Source organism: Salmo salar, chromosome ssa11 (genome assembly GCF_905237065.1).
Source record: "Salmo salar chromosome ssa11, Ssal_v3.1, whole genome shotgun sequence".
Taxonomy (NCBI): Eukaryota; Metazoa; Chordata; class Actinopteri; order Salmoniformes; family Salmonidae; genus Salmo; species Salmo salar.
The window spans coordinates 65,869,174-65,889,717 of record NC_059452.1 but is presented as its reverse complement, the minus strand read 5'-3'; positions in this window follow the sequence as shown (position 1 = coordinate 65,889,717).

Here is a 20,544-nt window from a genome sequence, read left to right as displayed (position 1 = left end):
GACTACCGCCCTGTAGCACTCACATCTGTAATCATAAGGCACTTTGAAAGGCTGGTTATGCCATACGTCAACCGCATCATCTCAGACACCCTAGACCCACTCCAATTTTCATACCACCCCAACAGATCCATAGACGACGCAATCTCAGTTGCACTCCACACTGCCCTGACCCACCTAGAAAAGAGGAATACCTATGTAAGAATGCTGTTCATTGACTACAGCTAAGCATTCAACACCCTTGTCCCCTCCAAGCTTGTCACCAAGTTTAGGACCCTGGTACGCCCTCTGCAACTGGATCCTGGACTTCCTGATGGGCCGAGCCCAGGTGGTGAGGGTAGTCAGCATCACCTCCGCCACGCTGACCCTCCTGTAATCCCCTGTTCACCCACGACTGCTGGCTACGCACGACTCAAGCACCAGCATCAAGTAGGTGTTTGATGGCGGTAGTAGGCCTAATCCAACGATAAAGGCATAAAGGCATGCGCTTTTTTAAATTATTTGTGTCGCGCTGTTGACGGTAGGTGCAGTTGATTCAGAAGCCCTGCTCATGGGTAAGCAAAGTGTTCCCATTGTGAACCATTTCATGTGTCTGAAAATACAAACTTCCCCTCTATCGGCTGACCAGGAGATCTGTGGCTAAATGGAGTGTGTCTATTGCGCTGGCCAATCGGGTAGCTCAAATCACCGTGTATACAGAGCTTGGCCACAGCAGAGTTTGATACTAGCCTGCATAAGATTCAATCACTTTTAAAACCATGGCCACAGAGAGACTGTCAAAGAATACAGCAAAGAGCTGTTGTGTTTTTATAAGTGAGTTCATGTTAAATGTTTTATTCAGCAAGGTCACTGATTTTATTCAACACTATTACAAAACATAAAACACGCTTCACTACTACTTCCAGCGCTGCAGCTGCAATGAATGAGTAGCCAAGTGCATTGATAGCCTGTGTTTTTATTATTATTAGCTGCTCGTCGTCTCTATTTTAATATCTAGGAATATTTCACTTTCTCTGGTCATAAGAACAATATGAATTTGTGCTTGAGGCAGATGCGGTGCGACTTGACTTTTGCCATCAGGTGGAAGACGGTGTCCCCTCTCTCTGGTCAGTCTCACCGGAGGAAAGGAAGGAGAGAGCAGGGACGTGAAAGACGGACCCTCTGCTGTTCTCTCCCTCTCTCCATTGACACTAATGCCGTATTCAAGACAACTGGGAACTCGGGGGGGGGAACTAGATCCACCTGGGAAGAATCGTTTTGAACGGTCATCCAGCTCGGAATTCCAAGAAGGAAACTCTGGCATCTTTCTAGACCTCTGATTTTCCAACCTGAAGATCACTGACGTCATGACTTGACGTCGTTTTTTTACGGGTCCCAGCTGTCTTGAAAGCACCATGACCATCGGATGCAGGTACCATCAGTCCAGTAAATAAAAAAGCTATTTGCTAATTATTTCAATTTATGCTCAACTATGTCTTTCAAGTGCTACATCAACTGATCTATTTTGTAATCAAAGCTTGAGTTTTGAAATATAATATGGTCTGAGAAGAATAATATTGGCAGGCCAGGCATATAGCCAATATGCTATGATAATGTATTAGGCCTACTGCACAAACCCCAATCTTACAGAACTATTTTTATTGGGTTAATGTTACCTTTTTAAAATCATATTTAAAAAAAATTCTTGCTGTTTGACTGCAAAAGTGATCTTGAATCAAAAAAGGTTGGTGACCACTGCTCTACATGCATACACATTCACATACAATCATCCACTGCTGTTTATCATAGATCCTGATGCCTAGTCACCTTACCTCTAAAGTTTACGTACACTCAATTAGCATTTGGTAGCATTGCCTTTAAATTGTTTAACATGGGTCAAATGTTTTAGGTAGCCATCCACAAGCTTCCCACAATAAGTTGGGTGGATTTTGGCCCATTCCTCCTGACAGAGCTGGTGTAACTGAGTCAGGTTTGTAGGCCTCCTTGCTCGTACATGCTTTTTCAGTTCTGCCCACAATTCTTCTGTAGGATTGAGGTCAGGGCTTTGTGATGGCCATCTCCATCCTTAGCGGTATGACGGCTGCGTGGTCCCATGGTGTTTATACTTGCGTACTATTGTTTGTACAGATGAATGTGGTACCTTCAGACATTTGTAAATTTCTCCCAATGATGAACCAGACTTGTGGAGGTCTACATTTTTTGTTGTTGAGGTCTTGGCTGATTTCTTTTGATTTTCCAATGATGTCAAGCAAAGAGGCACTGAGTTTGAAGGTAGGCCTTGAAATACATCCACAGGTACACCTCCAATTGACTCAAATGATGCCAATTAGCCTATCAGAAGCTTCTAAAGCCATGACATCATTTTCTGGAACGTCCCAAGCTGTTTAAAGGCACAGTCAACTTAGTGTATGTAAACTTCTGACCCACTGTAATACCGTGAATTATAAATTAAATAATCTGTCTGTAAACAATTGTTGGAAATATTACGTGTATCATGCACAAAGTAGATGTCCTAACCGACTTGCCAAAACTATAGTTTGTTAACAACAAATTTGTGGAGTGGTTGAAAAACAAGTTTTAATAACTCCAACCTAAGTGTATGTAAACTTCCGACTTCAACTGTATCCACCTCTATCACTCCAGTATCCCTGCACGTTGTAAATATGGTACTGGAACTGACCCCATAATTATTTCTGCTGTTCTTATTTTTGTTCTACCTTGTGTTATTTTTAGTACTACATTGATATTGATTACTGCATCGTTGGGTTTGTAGCTTTCAAGAAAGGCATTTCACTGTACTTGTGCATGTGACATTAAAACTTGATATACAGCAGAAAGGTTTCTTGGGCCTGTGAGTCCATTACAACATGGTTGCATAGAACAGCCATACTAGTCCGTAGGACATCTAATTTATTGTGGGGTTGAATGGGTGAGCTCTTTCTTGTTGTGTCTCGAGAAACACATCGACAATGACAAGGACTTAGACCACAACCATCTTTTTACTGGTGTAATCCTTGTGTAACCCTTCGCCAGGGAGCCAGAACTAGGGGTTGGAGGGAGTCAAGGGTTAGAGGTTGAGGGTCGGAGGCTGTGGTGTGGGTGGTGGTGGTTTTGGGGAAGCTGGGGATCGATTGGATGGTCTGGGACAGACAGACACACAGATCATCCCTATTCATTTACTGAGGCTAATCACAGTAGATTCTCTTTGACAAGAGAGATTACAAACACAGATTGGGGCTGGACAATGGGGATTTGGCTGTCATGCAATGTCTTCACATTGCAGGGAGGACAAAAGGCTGAATCAGACAAGAGGAATGTGTGTGTGTGTGTGTGTGTGTGTGTGTGTGTGTGTGTGTGTGTGTGTGTGTGTGTGTGTGTGCGTGCGTGCGTCTGCCTGCCTGCGTCCATTCATGTGTGTGTATGTGTACCACCTTTTGGACAGCGTGCTGACGGGGAGTACAGGGGGGTTCAGGGACCCTCAGAGCACAAAGCTCAGGCTCAGGGTCTGCTATGACACTAGACAGTGATCAACATGTGCATTGACCATTGTGAAGGCCCATAATGGGACCAGAGGGCTGTGTTTACTTTTAAAAGGGCCTATTTGAAATGGAAGATGTTCACCAGGGGTAAAGAAAAGAGGTGGGCGGGCCGCGGGGGGTGTTAAGGGAACCTCTGACAGTGCAGGACAAGACAAGACAGAGACTTGTTGTAGGGCTATCAGCAACACTCAAGTCGATGGTACTTGTGGGAGTTTATCATTAGGCCTTAGGAGTATGCCCTTTTCCTATATGGCCAGGTTTATGATTGTGAAGTGGCCCGCACTTAAGGCTTCACACTTTTCAGCTGGAATAAGAGTGGCTGTTTTTCTGTCGTACTTTACTGTACCTGCATGTTCTCTGAAAATAACATGCATTTTAGAGAGGAGATATTTTTCTGAAGATGAGACCTATTTTCAAAGTGTTGGTCTTAACTTGAGACATTTCAACTCTTGAGAGAATTTTTCAGGGATTGTCCTCTCAGGGATGTCTGAAATGCACACACAGACAGACACACACACACACAGACAGACAGACAGACAGACAGACAGACAGACAGACAGACAGACAGACAGACAGACAGACAGACAGACAGGTGTGCATTTCAGACATGGTATTCCCTGAGAGGACAATGCCCGAAAAATTCTCTGTCTGTCCGTCTGTCCGTCTGTCTGTGAGAAAGAGAGGAATTAGGTCTCAAGCCACCAACCGCATGGAAAGCTCATAACTCAATGAGACAGGCCTGGCCATAGTGGTTTCTATGATATAGATGACTTTCACAGAGACAAAATTATCACATGCCAAAAGAAGCATATGTAGTGCGAATATACTATATTGAATGAGCTGGAGGTTCCAGAGGGCTTGCGTTGGTGGTCTAATTAATGCTACATTACATTTACAGACCTCATATAATAGGACCTAGTTATGATTCAGAGGTTGTCATGATAGTCAGCCTCAGACTCACCCACAAAGCCACTCTAGACACTCTTTCACCAACCCCCCCCGACCATCTCACGTTGGATGCTTTTTAGTACTTTCTTTAAAGCCACAGTCGGCAAGATCTCTATTAATTTAAATGAATGAAATAAAAGTACCCCATTGATTTAGAAGAATATGGCTTATAAATACCTTCAAGTGGCAATCAGCAGTTGGAACGATAACAAAGTGCTCTGCCCAGCCCTGTTTTAGTAAAAAGCTGAGGGACATAGCTATGGATTCAAGGACCGGCCAATCCATGATATCAAAAATATAGTTTTAATCATGTTTAGAAGTTATATAGTATTTATTTACATTTACTTTGTGTACAAAGTGGTGAAACAAAATCCTAGTTTGGGTTCTGATTTGGTACAACAGTTAAACTAAGCTCATGCGGCATTTATGGGTACATTGCATTAATTCAGAAGTCCAAAGATGGATGAAGCAACTGCAGATTGCCCCTTTAACGAGGTGTTTAAACAACCTATTATTCCATTGCTTATGTTTTGGTTGGCAGCCCACACATTCATGATATGCATATATTGCAGAGTGTGGCTTTAATGCTCATGGAGAACTGACTTGGATGAAGTCTGTGCAATCAACCTGAATCGCCATGCAGCGGAGCAGAATTAAGAGGTATGATCAGACTCTGCAGGGAGCAGTTCCTGAATGGTGAGGGGCCATAGAGGGAGGTACCCTACTTCCTACTTATTGCAATCACATGACTTAATAGACATACTTTGATTCGAGCACGATTGTCAGGCAGACCAATGGAGAACAGGCTGGGACGGCAACCATGTTGGATCTGCAAAATTGTTACCATGAATGATAATAATGCAAAACTGTGCTAATAGTGGCATAAGGCGGGATATGTTATATCCCTCATTTCATTTGATGATGGATTCTGTGTCTAGACTCTAGAGTGAGACTGTCTGTGGATCAATTCAGGGTTCTATGTTCCATCCCCTCTGTGTGGATCCATTCATCTACCCTTAATTTGTTTTCTCCTCCTTTCTTCTCCTCTTATCCCTCTCTTTCATATCGACTGACTGTGGGCCATGTGAGACGTTTGATGGTAGTTTCCACGCAACATCTTGAACAAGTCTGTGAAAGCAAAACTGCCGGGCTTGGTTTTTATTCCTGTCCACGCTTTAGAGGCAGTATTTCCCTGCCTGTCACCCGGGACCACCAAAGATGTGAGCTGTTTGAAAACAGTTCCTCAAATCAATTACAATCTCTCACCCAGTCTGAATGAATATCCCTGTACTCATCAGTGAGGAGTTTCTCTCGCTGTCTGACATCTACTATGGAAAGCACATACAAGTTTTTTTATTTGTATTTGTGTGTGTGTGTGTGTGTGTGTGTGTGTGTGTGTGTGTGTGTGTGTGTGTGTGTGTGTGTGTGTGTGAGCACGAGCGTCAATGTACTGTATGTGTGTAAGTGTGCATTCGAGTAAATACATGAGTACATGTGTGTGTATAGCTTAACAAATGAAACCCTCCACACAGCTCTTTAGCCCTATCTAGCATCATCACATTAACAAAGAGAACAAATTAACTTCACAAAATGACTAAATGTAATGTGACTGAACATAACCTCTGGTTGCATACAGGTCAGAACCTCTCACAGGAATTTGGAGCGTTCACATTTTTAGGATAACTCACTTATCAGTGAAAGTTGGAAGTGGAACTTCTGAACCTATGAGCCCCATAAGGAACTTCTCAGCTCAAACACAGCTCCATCACATCTAGTACTTTAATTCTCACGGTTACAGAGAAAAATATGGTGTCTCGAAAAACACCATGCTAGAAGAAGAGAAGGTAGGAAGAAAAGGACGATGTAGAGGAGGTGGAGGGTCACGACTGTGGTGCCTTGAATTAACAGCTGAAGTTTCTTTTGAAAGCCCAGTGCATATAAAAGCCTGCCATCAACACGTATAATCTCTTAGCTGAGCCCATTGAAAGCTGGGTCTTGGGGGTTAATTCACCAATCGCTCCGCGTTTGAATCAACTCTAGACTCACATTGAGATGAAAGGCCGTGTAGTCCCGGGACCGAGGGCTGCAGCTCTGGGGCCCGCTGAGCCAGGACGACTGGGGCTGATTATTGCATGTTCGTCTGGTCGGACCTCCATCGGGACAGGGAAACTGAAAAGAAAAACAATAATTAGAGATAATTGCTTGTGTCCAAACACGAGCGTTGAAGCCCTCATCTCCCCCTACCCCACCCTCCTCCCTCCATCCCCCTTCTTCTCCCTTCTTCTCCTTTGGTAGTATGTGAGGTGGAATGAAAAGGACACCCCCCTGTTTGGACAGCTGGGCAGGCGAACATAATTTGTGACAGCTGAACTGAAACGTCTTTAACCATGAAGGGAGAGTAGAGAGACAGAGAGAGAGAGAGAGAGAGAGAGAGAGAGAGAGAGAGAGAGAGAGAGAGAGAGAGAGAAGAAAGAGAGAGGGGGGTGAGGAAGGGAAGAAGAGAACCAGCTCAAGAGAGAAAAAAAGAGAGGTAAGGAAGTGAGAGAAAAGAGAGATGGGAGAGGAGACAGCAGAGAGAAGTGGGGAGGTGGAAGGGAGGTATGGGAGCGCTGGGGTTGGACACGCATCATAAACTAGCAGGAGAGTGTGGATTTGAAACCATCCGCAAAAACGGTAGACTGGAGACCTGCTCGACATCAAACGCTGTGCAATTGGAAAATAGCTAAATATTTAACGATAGAACGCCGCTGAACATGGTGTCATGCCAGGTTTGACGCATTGGGTTAATTTGCTGCTCCCTTCACCTCCTGGTGGTCGCGGGGTCAAGCTAAACTCAGAATGAGGCAGCCAAAATCATGTCACTCTGGAGAGGCAGGTCAGGGGTCAACGATGAGAGTCCCAGTATGTAGGCCAAAACAAGGACCATATGTGAACGGATACACATTTTAAACAAATATAACTCCAGATTTTCCACCCCTTCTCCCTGCGGCCCTCTCACTCCCCACTCTCCACCCCCCACATGTCGACCCACCACAGATATTCTGCTCTAATTCAATAAAGTCATAAATACCTCTGTAACGGTAAATTGACATATGTTGGCAGCGTGCCCTAGTCAATTCACAGTGGCAGAAGTTTTCCCGGAGGGAAAATATTACCACAAACACAGGATTATTTTGACTAAATAACCTTGCTTCCAAAATCTCCCGTGTTTACTTTTCTCCTCAATCCCAATTTCTGTTAATTTAAAATGTAGTACTGACTAATGTATTTACCCATAGGGAGGGATAGAAACGGCATGGGAAGTTAGTCATGTGACTGATGCTGTTGGAAGTTGCTATAGGCTAGATAAGCAGGTCTCTCAAAGCATTTAAACTACTGTGAAACCTAATTCTCACTATATCCCAATAGCGATTTCATGAGTCGTTACCTGATTATTCCAGTTTTTGATAGCCTAATAAAGTATAACTGTGTGGGCTTTCAATGACAGTTCTTTGAGTGCATTGTTGTTATCGTTTTAAAATATCTATTTAGATTGATATACAGTACATGGACCTAGTGTTATTGATGTATATCATTTGCCTTATTGCTATAGATTTGACTGAGAAGTGTTCATGACTGAATGTCTAAGAGTGACTCTCTAAGGTGTAAGAGGGCACACAGGTGTCAGCATGTCACCTCAATTTACATCCCAATTATCCAATCAGTGATTATAGTGCAGGTGGCCTTAGAGGGTGACTAGCTTTACGAGTGCTATGTTCAATGTGTTCTTCTGTTCAGAACTTTATTATTGATTCAGTCTGGCTTTAAGTCTCACTTTAATGTTGAACAACCGTGGAATTCATTTGGAAATGTACTTTAAAAGAATTGCAGTTAATAAAAGTGTCAACATTTGATGGTTGGGAGTTTGAGGCCGGTCTTATATCATGCTGTTTGGATCGAAACCCTACATATATTTAGATTTAGTGGGGATCTTGATGCTGGGGGAAAAGAAGTGAGAGCAGACTGAACTCCTGTCCTCACCTTTCTGGTGATTTACTGACACACACTCAGTTAATAGAACTCTTAATACACAGCTTATTGCACGCTGATACACAGAGGATTGTGTGGGTGTGTGTCAAATCGAATCAAATTGTATTTGTCACATATGCCAAATACAACAGGAGTAGCCCTTACCGTGAAATGCTTAGTAACAAGCCCTTAACCAACAATGCAGTTTTAAGAAAATAAGAGTTAAGAAAATATGGACTAAATAAACTAAAGTTAAAAAAAGATATATACACAGGGTGTGTGTGTGTATGAATTTAATAATCTAAATTCTCAGTCAGACATATTCTGACGAGACCAGTCTTACTAGATAGCTGACAGAGTCACTGAGAAACGTGTTAGTCCCCTAAAACAGTTCCCTGAAGTTCACATACCTTACAGCCACACAGATAGCATCTGTTTAAATAATCAATCAAGCGAGTTCAGGCTATTTTGATGAACTTTTGATACATGATCATTTTGGGCCATTCTTACACAGGAAAAATCTGTCATATATATAGCAAAAGGTATCCGTAAAACATATGAACAGACATTTTATCAAATGTTTCTACTTTTCCCATTTCATTCAATCTTCAGTGCATCTGTCATTGATATAACCAAAGAAAAGGGTAATACACTGAATGAAATAAGCGTAATGCCAATAACTCTTCACAACATACAACATAATATACATGTACATACAGTATTTACCTCACTTCACATACAAATAAAAGTGGAAGCTCATGAACGAACTCCTAATAACTAACAAAACTGTGGATGCACGTACAGGTGTAGGATCTTAATTTGATCACCCCGTTGTGCCACGGCTGTTCGAAGGAGCGGACCAAATTGCAGCGTGTTCGTAGTTCCACATATTTATTAAAAGTGAAACTGAATGCAATACACTTAAATACTTGAATATACAAAAACAACAAACCGTGCCGCAGAGAGGAAAACACACTACTCAAAAGATAATAACCCACAAACAACAATGAGAAAAACCCCTACTTAAATATGATCTCTAATCAGAGGCAATGAGGGTCAGCTGCCTCCAATTAGAGATCAACCCCAAACAATCCCAACATAGAAATAGAAAACTAGAACTTAAACATAGAAATAGAAAACATAGAACAACCCAAAACACCCCCTGTCACGCCCTGCCCTACTCTACTATAGAAAATGACAACTTACTAGGGTCAGGACGTGACACGTTGCAGGAGAACTTTCCTGCGATGCAGGACATGTTTAACTAGTAGTGTAATTGAGTTTTAAAAAGGCTTCTGAAGTTTAGAATTTCCACTTATACGTTTCAGACTTGATTTTCCTTTCCGAAAAATATATCAACCCCAGTAAAAATGTACATTAATTATAATCCACATAATAATTCACATTTCCAGCTGCTGCAGGATTATTTTCCTGCTGTAACAAACTGTCTTAAATTAAGATCCTACATCTGTACCATAAACATTCAGTACATGTTTGCTATACAGTACATGTGAAAAATGACATTGACCCTTAGACCAACATATACAGTATGTAACACATATATAACCGTACTCAATAACATATCAGTCTACCTCAGCCTCTGCTCTGTGGATTAGATGAGTAAAACACCTGCTCCTAGAGACTGAGCTAGGGGCCGAGTCTGAATACCAAATGAGACCCTATTCTCTATATAGTACACTACTTTTAACCAGAGCCCTGTGGCAAAAGTAATTCAATAAAAAAAGGATTAGAGTGTCATTTGGGATGCAGCTTGAGTCTCAGGCAGTAAAAGATGGGATGAGGAGCACTCTAAGAGGGTCCAGAGAGAACTGCTGCCTCCTGCCTCCCAGGCAATGGTTTTCTCAGGGCTCACTGCCTGAGTCAATGAGAGAGAGAATAAGATGACTACTGCTGATGTGTTTGCCACACTACAGCACCACCCCTGGATAACCAGGGTAGAGTACATTCATCTCAAAAGTCCCACTGTACTGTCATACTCCAGCTCGCCCACAACTGATGTGGAATTCCCTATGTGATGATTAGGTAAATAAGTGTGTGTACGAGTGTGTGCACACTTTTGGTCTGAGAGTAGTATGTACATGTGTTAGGGACAGATTGCGTGTATGTGTGTGTGTGTCTATGGTCTATAGCCCAGCACCATATGTAAATAAGTTATTATGCTGAGCAGGCCTGCAAATAATTTCCTGTGGACTGACTATTTATCAGATCCCCTTGAGCTTTACTGTCGGATGCTCCTCGTACAACAGCTTGGAAAGTGTGTGTGTTTAATCTATGTGTTTGAGTATTTGCACGTGTGTCTTTGGGTGTGTGTATGAGTTTTTGTTTGTGCGTAGGTCTGTGTGCATGTCTACCGGTATGTGTGTGTCTGCATGTGTGTGTGTACAATAGTCTCTCCATCCATATACAGACCCAGACTTGCTCGCTGGGTGGCGACACTCCTGGCAAACAGACTGAAAACTGCAAAAGACAAAAGCTGGAACAACAGGAAGATAATTCGGATTTGATTGTTTACACGTGTTCTTCATAAACAACAAAGTTTTCCTGCAAACATGGAATCCATTTGTCCCCCAGTCCCCATGCCCTTTAGTTACGCTGAGTTACGTAACACGTTACACACACACACACACACACACACACACACACACACACACACACACACACACACACACACACACACACACACACACACACACAGAGAGAGAGAGAGCTGGCAGAGACCTGGCCCTAGCCCACTGTGACTGTGGTGGTTATCTTTGATATAGAGTCAGGAACTTATTTCCAAAAGAGCCACTTTCAGCAGCTAAAAATAGTCCCGAGGGACCCAAAGACTGAAATATAACTGTCAAATGTCAGATCTGCCTTAGCCTGTGACAAATCAAACACACGTAATTACTAACAATGTCATGAAGGCAACTGTGCGCCCTCTACAATGTGATTTTAATGAAATGGTGCGTGTGCAAGTGTGTGCATGTGCTTGTGTGCACAAATACATTGAAAACACATTTCCTACATGCATAATGCATACGTACACACACAAAAAACATTCATCCTGTTCATATATTATTATTTTTTGTTTATATCATTAGTGGTAGTATTTTTTTGTATTTATTAGGATCCCCAATTAGCTGCTGCCGAGGGAGCGGCTACTCTTCCTGGGGTCCAAACAGGAAACAACAAATGAAATACATAATATAAATAAATATACATACGTAGCACTACATTTACAATACAATTTAACCATTCAGCAGACGCTCTCATTCAGAGCATCCCACAGCTAGTGCATTTATCATAAGCTTGCCAGGCGAGACAACCACATATCACAGTCGTATCCCAACCATGTATCACATACATAGTACAATATATAATACAATACAAAATACAATTCAATATTCATAACAATGTCTGTGTCTCTTCACAATCCTCGCCTTGCCGTAAGATGTTCTTTGATCTGATTGAGTTACCTCGGGTGGCAGAGAGTTCCATTTAGTCATGGCTCTATTTAATTATATGTGTTTCCCAGCCTCTGTTCTGGATCTGGGGACTGTGAAGAGACCTCTGGTTGCATGTCTTGTGTGATACCGACGAGTGTCCGAACTGTGTGCCAACTGCTTGAATAGACAGTTCAGTACCTTCAACACCTTGCACAAAAACCAATAGTGATGCAGTCAATCTCTCCTCAACATTGAGCCAAGAGAGATTGACATGCATGCAATTGACATTCACCCGTCTACATCTAAGTACAATACATGCTGCTCTGTTTTGGACAAACTGCAATTTTCCTATGTCCTTTGCCACACCTGACCACACAACTGGGCAGTAGTCCAGGTGCGACAAAACTAGGGCCTGTAGAGGCTGTCTGGTTAACTGAGAAATCAAGAAATGTGGTAGAAGAGTTGATGTAGAGTAATAGTTTATCAGTCATAGATTTAGTTGTGCTATACAGTGCATTTGGAAAGTATTCAGACCCCTTGGCTTTTACCACATGTTGCTACATTACAGCCTTATTCTAAAAATGTATTAAATTGTTTTTTCCCCTCATCAATCTACACACAATACCCCATAATGACAAAGAAAACACAGGTTTTTAGAAAATGTAACAAATGTATTACAAATAAAACAAAAAAATAACATTTACCTAAGTATTCAGGCCCTTTACTCAGTACTTTGTTGAAGCAGCTTTGGCAGCGATTACAGCCTTTAGTCTTCTTGGGTATGATGCTACAAGCTTGGCACACCTGTATTGGGGAGTTTCTCCCATTCTTCTCTGCAGATCCTCTCAAGCTTTGTCAGATCGGATGGGGAGCGTTGCTGGACAGCTATTTTCTGGTATCTCCAGAGATGTTCGATCGGGCTCAAGTCTGGGCTCTGGCTGGACCACTCAAGGACATTCAGAAACTTGTCCAGAAGCCACTCCTGCATTGTCTTGGCTGTGTGCTTAGGGTTGTTGTCCTGTTGGGAGGTACCTTTGACCCAGTTTGAGGTCCTGAGCTCTCTGGAACAGGTTTTCATCAAGGATATCTCTGTACTTTGCTCTGTTCAACTTTCCCTAGTCTCCCAGTCTCTGCTGCTGAAAATCAACCCCACAGCATGATGCTGCCACCACCATGCTTCACCGTAGGGATGGTGCCAGGTATCCTCCAGACGTGATGCTTGGCATTCAGGCCAAAGAGTTCAATATTGGTTTCATCAGACTAGAGAATCTTATTTCTCAGGGTCTGAGAGTCCTTGAGGTGACTTTAGACAAACTCCAAGCGGGCTGTCATGTGCCTTTTTACTGAGGAGTGGCTTCCGTCTGGCCACTCTAACATAAAGGCCTGATTGGTGGAGTGCAGAAGAGATGGTTGTCCTTAAGGAAAGGTTCTCCACAGAGGAACTCATGAGCTCTGTCGGAGTGACCATCGGGTTCTTGGTCACCTCCCTGACCAAGGCCCTTCTCACCCGATTGCTCAGTTTGGCCGGGCGGTGGTTGGTGATTCCAAACCTCAATGCTACCCTTCCACAGATCTGTGCCTCGACACAATCCTGTCTCGGAGCTCTACAGATAATACAGATTTCTTCGACCCCTCATGGCTTGACTTTTGCTCTGACATGCACTGTCAACTGTGGGACCTTATATAGATAGGTATGTGCCTTTCCAAATCATGTGAAATCAATTGAATTTACCACAGGTGGACTCCAATCAAGTTGTAGAAACATCTCAAGGATATCAATGGAAACAAGGATGTACCTGAGCTCAATTTTTGATACTTATGTAAAGGTATTTCTGATTTTCATTTGTAATAAATTTGCTAAAATCTCGAGAGAAAAAAACTGTTTTCGCTGTGTGTGTAGATTGATGAGGAACATTTAAAAAAAATATATATTTTATAATAAGGCTGTAACGTAACAAAATCTGGAAAAAGTCAAGGGGTCTGAATACTTTCTGAATGCATTGTATCTCCCATTGAGCTGGTCTTGGATTGGATATCACTATCAGATGTTTAGGATTAAAAGTTGTCTGCTTTGGGTTAGTCTCTTGTCCCCATGTACCCTCCCCCGCTAGAACATAAATAACCATTAAGCCCGGGTGGTACCTTCTCATTCATCGCCTGTCGATATGGACGTTCTCAGGAGATTTGTGGTAAACGGTTCTGTGCACTTGTAGAGCCCTCTTTCATTTCAGAGTAGTTTAAACGTTTGACGTGTTCCGTAATACTTTTAGAAAATGTCTCAAATGCAACAAAACTGCAAAATAATGAGCCTTGTCGGCCACCCACATTTTACTGTGCAGCAAAATTAATGGAAGTCACATTGAGCTGCGGTTTATACATCTACAAAGACAAAAAAAAGCAACAGTTTTCACACAGTTTTAAACTGTTTTCGAAATAAGGAATTTGCACTCTTATTTCGGTGGGAACCATATAGGGCTATCTCAATTTGGGGGAATTTGTGGTTCAATGCTTCAAGGTTCAAAAGCAGTTAGAAAGTGCTATTTTTGCAGTCATTATAACACACACACACACACACACACACACACACACACACACACACACACACACACACACACACACACACACACACACACACACACACACACACACACACACACACACACAAAAGCCAAAGGAATTAGGGCTAGCCAGTAGCCTGCTGCCATCACTGTTCAGCTATTTCATTCCACTCCTTGTACAGTGGAATGTTAGCTAAAATGACTGGTACCCAGACTAAATTAGGGGTGCATGCTTGCCAAAACCAGTAGGTAGCCTGACTCACCTGTCTTCGCAACCCCCTGGTCTTGAAATAACACCCTGTAGTGTGATTTAAACGTCATTAATGAGATGTATAGGCCACATGAGGAATCACGCGATGGGCATTTGCCAATAGCCTATTCAGGCTACATTAAATAGGCCCTGAGCCTAATAGAAGGTTCTGTATACCTACATGCTGTATTAGGGCCATGTTTCTTCCCCGGGTAAAAATGAGAGTTTCCTATCGGCACCTGTTAGGCTATACAACCTTTGTTGCAGAAGAACGTCGGGGCTGTTATGAACTTATATAATCATGTGGGCTGTACAAATATTTTCACTCTTCGTATTTAGACTGAACCTAAGATTTGTGAATTGTGAAACATCAAAACGTTTTAAAATAGAGTTTATAATAGCCCAAAATTCCCAAAACTTTCTGTAAAATTATAGATTGTGGAACCACTTAGCCAAGGCCTATATGTTTTTTACAGATCAAAGTAGAGGCGTGAATAACAAACCCGCAACGTCTACAGTAGGATACATTTATTTTGGAGTAATTCAAAATTAATTCCACTTCAAATAAGAGCAACTATGTTTCCAAACGTTGGATGCAGGAGAAAAGTGGTGATTCATCTTAATACAATTGAAGACAAATGTTTTTTGAGAGAGTGAGTTGTCAGACTATATTCATTTGCAGTAATTTATTCGTCGTGATGTTTTATTAATTTTTGTCTTTGATGGGGCACACTGAATGGAGATGCCTGCTATTATTCAACTTGAGCGTTGCAGCTATTTTGAATGAAACACTTGTTGGTAGCCGAAGTAAAATTGAGTAGTCTAAATGTGTCGAGTAGAATTAGAGTAGGCAAATTATTTATTTACGGAATGGTCCAAAACTCAATGGCCATGGTGGCATGATCTTTATCAATTATATCAGTTATATCATTAACAATATGTGTAATTGAAGATAATTGGACATAATTGAACTTTCAGCCTTAAATGTTATTCAGATGTAACAGGGGTGCAATTAGGCTAACATGTGGTAGCCAATAATCAACAATATCAAAAAGGCACAGGTGAACTGTTGCAAACTTTGGTGAACTCTATCATTGATGTCTCATATAAGATACTATATTTTTATGGAAACAATTGTAGGTTATTTAGGCTATTTAGTGGATATTTTGGTAGCAATTCCTTACAAGGCTAGTTTAATGTCAAGTCAATTTATTATTATTAGTAGTAGTAGTATTAATACTATGATTATTATTAGGATTATTGTGATGTTGATTTTTTGGTTTTATTATTATTATTATTAGGCTACCAGCACCAGCCAGCCAGTTGTCTGAGCTGCTCCCGACTTCTGAGACCAGACTTGTCTGACCTGACCTGGAGACAGACAGAGGCTATATTGATTCCCTCAGTGTTTCCGCCCCCATGTGGTTAAGCAACACTTGCATTTAACCGACTGCGCCCCGGTCCCGTGGGAGGGCACCAACTCACTTAAGGTTCACGGCTTGAGACAAACGCTGGTGTCTTACAGCGGGCACTTTCAAATCAGTTATTCCTCTAAAGATAACGGTATAGGTCCTAGAGGAACATAGCCAACGACGTGGAGTTTTTATTCCACTCAGGCCCTCATGTAAAATAAACAGCCACTGGGCGCCAGATCACTTCCCCAAAGCTATGGGATGGGATCAGTTACCTATACTATAGGCTAAGGAAGGAGAGCTGGGACCTGGGCGAAATAGAAAGCTCTTGGAAAACGTATTGTATTGAATTGTATTGAATCCAAGGGACGTTTTCATTGGGTTTGATTAAAGAATTATAGATAAAGTGTATAGTTTCAGTTCCAACTGGATTGTGGCCCACTGTTAGCTAAGTGATTCTAATATACCACCAGAGACAGAAAAGAGACATGCCTATTTTTAACCTAAATGTAGGTTTACTTTTATTCATATACACATTCAATTAAAAACTGTAGGGGATTTCCACATAACACAATAATTTGAAAAGCCACTCTAGCTTCACCCTCATGTGGCTGCTAGCAAGCAGGCTAGGTGGTGCTAGGTATCAACAGCCAATTCAGTAGGGGCTGGATGCTTTAGTGAGCTTCGATTGGTCAATAGTGTCGTGATATCGCAGAGTATTTAAAGTTCAGCTTTCCCCAACTTTGGTCCCTTCCTGTTCACACTACCTCGTCCATGCTTGCATCGCCCAATGGTCCCAGAGTATCGCAGAGCATTTAAAGTTCAGCTTACCCCAACTTTGGTCCCTCCCTGTTCACACTACCTCGTTCACCGTGCACTTTACCGCATAACACGGTGCCTGACCAGTACTGCGCTGCCTCCTGTAAGCACGGGGAGTTGGCTCAGGTCTACCGCCTGACTCCGCCAATCCCGGCTGCCTCCCGTGTCCGTTGCGCTCCCTCTCTTCGTACCAGCGCCTCTCAGCTCTCGCCGCCTCGATCTCCCACTGCGGGCGGCGATAATCCCCAGCCTGAGCCCATGGTCCTTTACCGTCCAGGATTTCCTCCCAAGTCCACGACTCCAGATAGCTTCTCTCCATTTCTTTCAACGTCCATGAGTCCCAATAGCTCTTCTCCTTCCTCCGCTGCTTGGTCCGTTTCTTGATGGGGGATTCTGTAATGGCTGTCGTCGCAAGAAAACCAAGATGCAGCGGAGGTTGTGGATTCATTATAAATATTTAATAAAATGAACCACTATAAACAAAACATCAAACAGCAACGAAAGCTAACAGTCCTGTCTGGTCAAAACGAACGAGACAGAAAACAATCCCCCACAAAACCCAAAGGAAAAACCTGCTCCTTATGTGTGACTCCCAATCAACAACAACGAACTTCAGCTGTGCCTGATTGGGAGTCACACACGGCCCAAAACAAAGAAATACCAAAAATCTAGAAAAAGAACATAGAACGCCCACCCAACGTAACACCCTGGCCTAACTAAAATAAAGAACAAAAAACCTCTCTCTATGGCCAGGGCGTTACAGTACCCCCCAAAGGTGCGGACTCCGGCCGCAAAACCTGACACTGAAGGGGAGGGTCCAGGTGGGCCTTCTTACGGCGGCGGCTCAGGTGCAGGACGTGGTCCTCTGCCCCACCCTTGGCGTCGCCCTCTTAGGTGGCGCACCTGGCCGCGCCGAAGGTCTGGTGGGCGACCCTGACTTCGCCCGGCTGGCGGGCGGCGATGGCTGCGCCCGGCTGGCGGACGACCCTGGCTGCGCCCGGCTGGCGGGCAGCGATGGCTGCGCCCGGCTGGCGAGCGGCGATGGCAGATCCGGACAGGCGGGCCACTCTGGCAGATCCGAACAGGCGGGCCACTCTGGCAGATCCGAACAGGCGGGCCACTCTGGCAGCTCCTGACAAGCGGGCCACTCTGGCAGCTCCTGACAAGCGGGCCACTCTGGCAGCTCCTGACAAGCGGGCCACTCTGGCAGCTCCTGACAAGCGGGCCACTCTGGCAGCTCCTGACAAGCGGGCCACTCTGGAGGCCTAGTCCTGGGAGGAGGCACAGGACGGACCAGGATGGGGAGACCCACTGGATGCCTGGACCTAGGAGGAGGCACAGGACGGACCAGGATGGGGAGACCCACTGGAGGCCTGGTCCGAGGAGGAGGCACAGGATAAACCGGGCTGTGGGGGAGCACTGGAGTTCTGGTACGGACGCTCGACATGCTTACTCCAGGCTGAATGCCCACTTTGGCCCGGCACGGGCGGAGAGCAGGCATTGGGCGAACTGGACCCTCCCAGCGCCATGGAGACCCAGCGCGCAACGCCGGCGCAGGATAACCTGGACCGAGGAGGCGCACTGGAGACAAGACGCACTGAGCTGGCACAACCCGTCCTGGCTCGATGCCTGCTCTCGCATGGCACTTGCGGGGTGCTGGCATGTAGCGCTCAGGGCTATCAACACGTACTGGGGACACCGTGCACTTTACCGCATAACACGGTGCCTGACCAGTACTGCGCTGCCTCCTGTAAGCACGGGGAGTTGGCTCAGGTCTACCGCCTGACTCCGCCAATCTCCCCGTGTGCCCCCCCCCAATTCTTTTGGGGGGGGGGCTGCCTCCCGTGTCCGTTGCGCTCCCTCTCTTCGTACCAGCGCCTCTCAGCTCTCGCCGCCTCGATCTCCCACTGCGGGCGGTGATAATCCCCAGCCTGTGCCCATGGTCCTTTACCGTCCAGGATTTCCTCCCAAGTCCACGACTCCAGATAGCTTCTCTCCATTTCTTTCAACGTCCATGAGTCCCAATAGCTCTTCTCCTTCCTCCGCTGCTTGGTCCGTTTCTTGGTGGGGGATTCTGTAATGGCTGTCGTCGCAAGAAAACCAAGATGCAGCGGAGGTTGTGGATTCATTATAAATATTTAATAAAATGAACCACTATAAACAAAACATCAAACAGCAACGAAAGCTAACAGTACTGTCTGGTCAAAAACGAACGAGACAGAAAACAATCCCCCACAAAACCCAAAGGAAAAACCTGCTCCTTATGTGTGACTCCCAATCAACAACAACGAACTTCAGCTGTGCCTGATTGGGAGTCACACACGGCCCAAAACAAAGAAATACAAAAAACCTAGAAAAAGAACATAGAACGCCCACCCAATGTAACACCCTGGCCTAACCAAAATAAAGAACAAAAAACCCCTCTCTATGGCCAGGGCGTTACACCGTTCTACTTTCTAACATGCAATCGTTGGAAAATAAAATTGATGACCTACAATTACGATTATCCTACCAACGGGACATTAAGAACTGTAATATCTTATGTTTCACCAAGTCGTGGCTGAACGACGACATGGAAAATATAGAGCTGGCAGGATTTTCCATGCACTTGCAGAACAGAGATGCTACGTCTGGTAAGACGAGGGGTGGGGGTTTGTGTCTTTTTGTCAATAACTGGTGCCCGATGTCTAATATTAAAGAAGTCTAGAGGTATTGCTCGCCTGAGGTAGAGTACCTTATGATAAGCTGTAGACCACACTATCTACCAAGAGAGTTCTCATCTATATTATTCATAGCCATCTATTTACCACCACAGAACGATGCTGGCACTAAGGCCACACTCAACCAACTCTATAAGACAAAAGCAAACAAGAAAATGCTCATCTAGAAGCGGCGCTCCTAGTGGCCGGGGACTTTAATGCAGGCAAACTTAAATCAGTTTTACCAAATTTTTACCAGCATGTCATATGTGCATCCTGAAGAAAAGAAACTCTGGACCACCTTTACTCCACACACAGAGATGCATACAAAGCTCTCCCCCGCCCTCCATTTGGCAAATCTGACCATAATTCTATCCTCCTGATTCCTGCTTACAAGCAAAAATGAAAGCACGAAGTACCAGTGACTCGCTCAATACGGAAGTGGTCAGATGACGTGGATGCTAAGCTACAGGACTGTTTTGCTAGCAAAGACTGGAATATATTCTGGGATTCATCCAATGGCATTGAGGAGTATACAACCTCAGTCATCGGCTTCATCAATAAAGCATCGGCGATGACGTCCCCACAGTGACCGTACATACATATCCCAGTCAGAAGCCATGGATTACAGGCAACAGTCGCATCGAGCTAAAGGCTAGAGCTGCCACTTTCAAGGAGCAGCACACTAATCCGGACGCTTATAAGAAATCCTGCTATCCCCTCAGATGAACCATCAAACAAGCAAAGCGTCAATACAGGATTAAGATTGAATCCTACTAAACTGGCTCTGATGCTCGTCGGATGTGGCAGGGCTTGAAAACTATTATGGACTACAAAAGGAAACCTAGAGGTGAGCTGCCCA